The sequence below is a fragment of the Anomaloglossus baeobatrachus genome, chromosome 2, assembly GCF_048569485.1.
Source record: "Anomaloglossus baeobatrachus isolate aAnoBae1 chromosome 2, aAnoBae1.hap1, whole genome shotgun sequence".
Classification (NCBI taxonomy): Eukaryota; Metazoa; Chordata; class Amphibia; order Anura; family Aromobatidae; genus Anomaloglossus; species Anomaloglossus baeobatrachus.
This window is the reverse complement of record NC_134354.1, coordinates 354,465,204-354,471,203: the sequence shown is the minus strand read 5'-3', so window position 1 is coordinate 354,471,203 and position 6,000 is coordinate 354,465,204. Positions and strand designations below refer to the sequence as shown.

The following is a 6,000-nucleotide window of genomic DNA, read 5'->3' as shown; positions in this document are numbered from 1 at the left end:
TATCGTCAGGTTTCATAGTGCAGTGGTCATCATATCTGCTTAACACGCAGAAGGTCCTGGGTTCAATCCCCAGTGAAACCAATCTGTTCTTAGTGTTGAAATAATACGCTATCCATCTACAATATATGAAGTTCTCGGCTTTGTTGCCGTATGACGGTATTTTTTGGCTTCCATCACAAACAGAACTACAAATTATTATTTTTTTTCCCCTGGCGGTCAAATCTCGTCTCTAAATGCCTTTACTTTGCAGGATTTCACAAGTTTCATAGTGGAGTCGTCATCACGTCTACTTCACAGGCAGAAGGTCCTGGGTTCAATCCCCAGTAAAAACAAGCCGTTTTGGCTGTTGAAGTAATTTGCTATCAACCTGTAACATATGAAATTATTTGTTTTGTTGCCAACTGATAATATATTTTGGCTTTTATTACCAAGAGAACTACGATTTTGGGTTTCTTTTTTATTGACCATTTTAGCAGAAAACATAATCCCATATTATAAAAATCCTGTTTGTTTCAAAATATATAGTTCCTTTAAATACAAAAGCAAACAACTAAACTATGTGGAAAAAAGTAACACATTCAATGTAAACTTCCATTTAAGCAAAATCCCTTTGTAGGAATAAAACTGGTAAAATATGTAATAAAAATTGTAAATGTTTCATAAACAAAAAATACTTTCCTTCAGCAATAAAAAGGCCCCGTCAGTCACAATTCTGCTCTGCTAGCCAATGCACAGTAACTTATCATCAGGTTTCATAGAGTAGTGGTCATCACGTCTGCTTAACACGCAGAAGGTCCTGCGTTCAATCTCCAGTAAAACCAATCTGTTCTTGGTGTTGAAATAATACTCAATTAAACTGCAATATATGAAGTTCTTGGCTTTGTTGCCGAATGATGGGAAGTAATTTGCTATCAACCTGTAACATATGAAATTCTTTCTTTTGTTGCCAACTGATAATATATTTTGGCTTCCATCACCAAGAGAACTACGATTTTGGGTTTCTTTTTTATTGACCATTTCAGCAGAAAACATAATCCCATATTATAAAAATCCTGTTTGTTTCAAAATATATAGTTCCTTTAAATACAAAAGCAAACAACTAAACTATGTGGAAAAAAGTAACACATTCAATGTAAACTTCCTTTTAAGCAAAATCCCTTTGTAGGAATAAAACTGGTAAAATATGTAATAAAAATTGTAAATGTTTCATTAACAAAAAATACTTTCCTTCAGCAATAAAAAGGCCCCGTCAGTCACAATTCTGCTCTGCTAGCCAATACACAGTAACTTTCCATCAGGTTTCATAGAGTAGTTGTCATCACGTCTGCTTAACACGGAGAAGGTCCTGCGTTCAATCCCCAGTAAAACCAATCTGTTCTTGGTGTTGAAATAATACTCAATTAAACTACAATATATGAAGTGCTTGGCTTTGTTGCCGAATGATGGGAAGTAATTTGCTATCAACCTGTAACATATGAAATTCTTTCTTTTGTTGCCAAATGATAATATATTTTGGCTTCCATCACCAAGAGAACTACGATTTTGGGTTTCTTTTTTATTGACCATTTTAGCAGAAAACATAATCCCATATTATAAAAATCCTGTTTGTTTCAAAATATATAGTTCCTTTAAATACAAAAGCAAACAACTAAACTATGTGGAAAAAAAGTAACACATTCAATGTAAACTTCCTTTTAAGTAAAATTTCTTTGTAATAATAAAACTGGTAAAATATGTAATAAAAATTGTAAATGTTTCATTAACAAAAAATACTTTCTTCAGCAATAAAAAGGCCCCGTCAGTCACAATTCTGCTCTGCTAGCCAATACACAGTAACTTTCCATCAGGTTTCATAGAGTAGTGGTCATCACGGCTGCTTAGCGCGCAGAAGGTCCTGCGTTCAATCCCCAGTAAAACCAATCTGTTCTTGGTGTTGAAATAATACTCAATTAAACTACAATATATGAAGTTCTTGGCTTTGTTGCCGAATGATGGGATGTTTTGGCTTCCATCCCGAACAGAGCTACGAATTTGTTTTTTTTTTCCCTGGCGGTCAAAACTCGTCTCTAATTGCCATTACTTTGCAGGCTTTCAAAGGTTTCATAGTGTAGTGGAAATCACGTCTGCTTTACACGCAGAAGGTCCTGGGTTCAATCCCCAGTGAAACCCATGTGTTCTTGGTGTTGAAATAATCCCCTATCAACCTGCAGTATATAAAGTTCTTGGCTTTGTTGCTGAATAACGGGATGTTTTAGCTTCCATCACCAACAGAGCTACGAATTTGTTTTTTTTCCCCTGGCAGTCAAAACTCGTCTCTAATTACCATTACTTTGCAGCATTTCAAAGGTTTCATAGTGTAGTGGTCATCACGTCTGCTTCACACGCAGAAGGTCCTGGGTTCAATCCCCAGTGAAACCAATCTTTATTTGGTGTTGAAGTAATTTCCTATCCACTTGTAATATGTGAAATTCTTGGTTTCGTTGCCAAATGACAATACATTTTGGCTTCCATCACAAAGAGAACTACGATTTTGGGTTTCTTTTTTATTGACCATTTTAGCAGAAAACATAATCCCATATTATAAAAATCCTATTTGTTTCAAAATATATAGTTCCCATAAATACAAAAGCAAAAGACCAAACTATGGAGAAAAAAGTAACACATTCAATATAAACTTCAATTTAAGCAAAATCCCTTTGTAGGAATAAAACTGGTAAAATATGTAATAATAATTGTAAATGTTTCATTAACCAAAAATACTTTCCTTCAGCAATAAAAAGGCCCCGTCAGTCACAATTCTGCTCTGCTAGCCAATACACAGTAACTTATCGTCAGGTTTCATAGTGTAGTGGTCATCACATCTGCTTAACATGCAGAAGGTCCTGGGTTCAATCCCCAGTGAAACCAATCTGTTCTTAGTGTTGAAATAATACGCTATCCAAATACAATATATGAAGTTCTCGGCTTTGTTGCCGTATGACGGGATTTTTTGGCTTCCATCACAAACAGAACTACAAATTATTATTTTTTTTCCCCTGGCGGTCAAAACTCGTCTCTAAATGCCTTTACTTTGCAGAATTTCACAAGTTTCATAGTGGAGTCGTCATCACGTCTACTTCACACGAAGAAGGTCCTGGGTTCAATCCCCAGTAAAAACAAGCCGTTTTCGCTGTTGAAGTAATTTGCTATCAACCTGTAACATATGAAATTCTTTGTTTTGTTGCCAACTGATAATATATTTTGGCTTTTATTACCAAGAGAACTACGATTTTGGGTTTCTTTTTTATTGACCATTTTAGCAGAAAACATAATCCCATATTATAAAAATCCTGTTTGTTTCAAAATATATAGTTCCTTTAAATACAAAAGCAAACAACTAAACTATGTGGAAAAAAGTAACACATTCAATTTAAACTTCCTTTTAAGTAAAATTTCTTTGTAGGAATAAAACTGGTAAAATATGTAATAAAAATTGTAAATGTTTCATTAACAAAAAATACTTTCTTCAGCAATAAAAAGGCCCTGTCAGTCACAATTCTGCTCTGCTAGCCAATACACAGTAACTTTCCATCAGGTTTCATAGAGTAGTGGTCATCACCTCTGCTTAACGCGCTGAAGGTCCTGCGTTCAATCCCCAGTGAAACCAATCTGTTCTTGGTGTTGAAATAATACTCAATTAAACTACAATATATGAAGTTCTTGGCTTTGTTGCCGAATGATGGGATGTTTTGGCTTCCATCGCGAACAGAGCTACGAATTTGTTTTTTTTTTTCCCTGGCGGTCAAAACTCGTCTCTAATTGCCATTACTTTGCAGGCTTTCAAAGGTTTCATAGTGTAGTGGAAATCACGTCTGCTTTACACGCAGAAGGTCCTGGGTTCAATCCCCAGTGAAACCCATGTGTTCTTGGTGTTGAAATAATCCCCTATCAACCTGCAGTATATAAAGTTCTTGGCTTTGTTGCCGAATAACGGGATGTTTTAGCTTCCATCACCAACAGAGCTACGAATTTGTTTTTTTTCCCCTGGCAGTCAAAACTCGTCTCTAATTGCCATTACTTTGCAGAATTTCAAAGGTTTCATAGTGTAGTGGTCATCACGTCTGCTTCACACGCAGAGGGTCCTGGGTTCAATCCCCAGTGAAACCAATCTGTTTTTGGTGTTGAAGTAATTTCCTATCGACTTGTAATATGTGAAATTCTTGGTTTCGTTGCCAAATGACAATACATTTTGGCTTCCATCACAAAGAGAACTACGATTTTGGGTTTCTTTTTTATTGACCATTTTAGCAGAAAACATAATCCCATATTATAAAAATCCTATTTGTTTCAAAATATATAGTTCCCATAAATACAAAAGCAAAAGACCAAACTATGGAGAAAAAAGTAACACATTCAATATAAACTTCAATTTAAGCAAAATCCCTTTGTAGGAATAAAACTGGTAAAATATGTAATAATAATTGTAAATGTTTCATTAACCAAAAATACTTTCCTTCAGCAATAAAAAGGCCCCGTCAGTCACAATTCTGCTCTGCTAGCCAAAACACAGTAACTTATCGTCAGGTTTCATAGTGTAGTGGTCATCACATCTGCTTAACACGCAGAAGGTCCTGGGTTCAATCCCCAGTGAAACCAATCTGTTCTTAGTGTTGAAATAATACGCTATCCAACTACTATATATGAAGTTCTCGGCTTTGTTGCCGTATGACGGGATGTCTTGGCTTCCATCACAAACAGAACTACAAATTATTATTTTTTTCCCCTGGCGGTCAAAACTCGTCTCTAAATGCCATTACTTTGCATGATTTCACAAGTTTCATAGTGGAGTCGTCATCACGTCTACCTCACACGCAGAAGGTCCTGGGTTCAATCCCCAGTAAAAACAAGCCGTTTTCGCTGTTGAAGTAATTTGCTATCAACCTGTAACATATGAAATTCTTTGTTTTGTTGCCAACTGATAATATATTTTGGCTTTTATTACCAAGAGAACTACGATTTTGGGTTTCTTTTTTATTGACCATTTTAGCAGAAAACATAATCCCATATTATAAAAATCCTGTTTGTTTCAAAATATATAGTTCCTTTAAATACAAAAGCAAACAACTAAACTATGTGGAAAAAAGTAACACATTCAATGTAAACTTCCTTTTAAGCAAAATCCCTTTGTAGGAATAAAACTGGTAAAATATGTAATAAAAATTGTAAATGTTTCATTAACGAAAAATACTTTCTTCAGCAATAAAATGGCCCCGTCAGTCACAATTCTGCTCTGCTAGCCAATACACAGTAACTTTCCATCATGTTTCATAGAGTAGTGGTCATCACGTCTGCTTAACGCGCAGAAGGTCCTGCGTTCAATCCCCAGTAAAACCAATCTGTTCTTGGTGTTGAAATAATACTCAATTAAACTACAATATATGAAGTTCTTGGCTTTGTTGCCGAATGATGGGAAGTATTTTGATATCAACCTGTAACATATGAAATTCTTTCCTTTGTTGCCAACTGATAATATATTTTGGCTTCCATCACCAAGAGAACTACGATTTTGGGTTTCTTTTTTATTGACCATTTTAGCAGAAAACATAATCCCATATTATAAAAATCCTGTTTGTTTCAAAATATATAGTTCCTTTAAATACAAAATCAAACAACTAAACTATGTGGAAAAAAGTAACACATTCAATGTAAACTTCCTTTTAAGCAAAATCCCTTTGTAGGAATAAAATTGGTAAAATATGTAATAAAAATTGTAAATGTTTCATTAACCAAAAATACTTTCCTTCAGCAATAAAAAGGCCCCGTCAGTCACAATTCTGCTCTGCTAGCCAATACACAGTAACTTTCCATCAGGTTTCATAGAGTAATGGTCATCACGTCTGCTTAACACGCAGAAGGTCCTGCGTTCAATCCCCAGAAAAACCAATCTGTTCTTGGTGTTGAAATAATACTCAATTAAACTACAATATATGAAGTTCTTGGCCTTGTTGCCGAATAACGGGA

General features: G+C 35.0%; 6 non-coding genes across 6 annotated transcripts; all 6 read left to right on the top strand.

Annotated features, from left to right (window-relative positions):
• Positions 1-2,096: 2,096 nt before the first annotated feature.
• TRNAV-UAC (transfer RNA valine (anticodon UAC)) lies at positions 2,097-2,169 on the top strand. Its single transcript has one exon. It is a non-coding gene; the product is annotated as a tRNA-Val (tRNA).
• A 176-nt stretch (positions 2,170-2,345) lies between these two features.
• On the top strand, positions 2,346-2,418 carry TRNAV-CAC (transfer RNA valine (anticodon CAC)). The gene has a single exon. It is a non-coding gene; the product is annotated as a tRNA-Val (tRNA).
• A 416-nt stretch (positions 2,419-2,834) lies between these two features.
• TRNAV-AAC (transfer RNA valine (anticodon AAC)) lies at positions 2,835-2,907 on the top strand. The gene has a single exon. It is a non-coding gene; the product is annotated as a tRNA-Val (tRNA).
• Positions 2,908-3,824: 917 nt separating this feature from the next.
• On the top strand, positions 3,825-3,897 carry TRNAV-UAC (transfer RNA valine (anticodon UAC)). The gene has a single exon. It is a non-coding gene; the product is annotated as a tRNA-Val (tRNA).
• A 176-nt stretch (positions 3,898-4,073) lies between these two features.
• Positions 4,074-4,146, top strand: TRNAV-CAC (transfer RNA valine (anticodon CAC)). Its single transcript has one exon. It is a non-coding gene; the product is annotated as a tRNA-Val (tRNA).
• Positions 4,147-4,562: 416 nt separating this feature from the next.
• Positions 4,563-4,635, top strand: TRNAV-AAC (transfer RNA valine (anticodon AAC)). The gene has a single exon. It is a non-coding gene; the product is annotated as a tRNA-Val (tRNA).
• Positions 4,636-6,000: the final 1,365 nt, after the last annotated feature.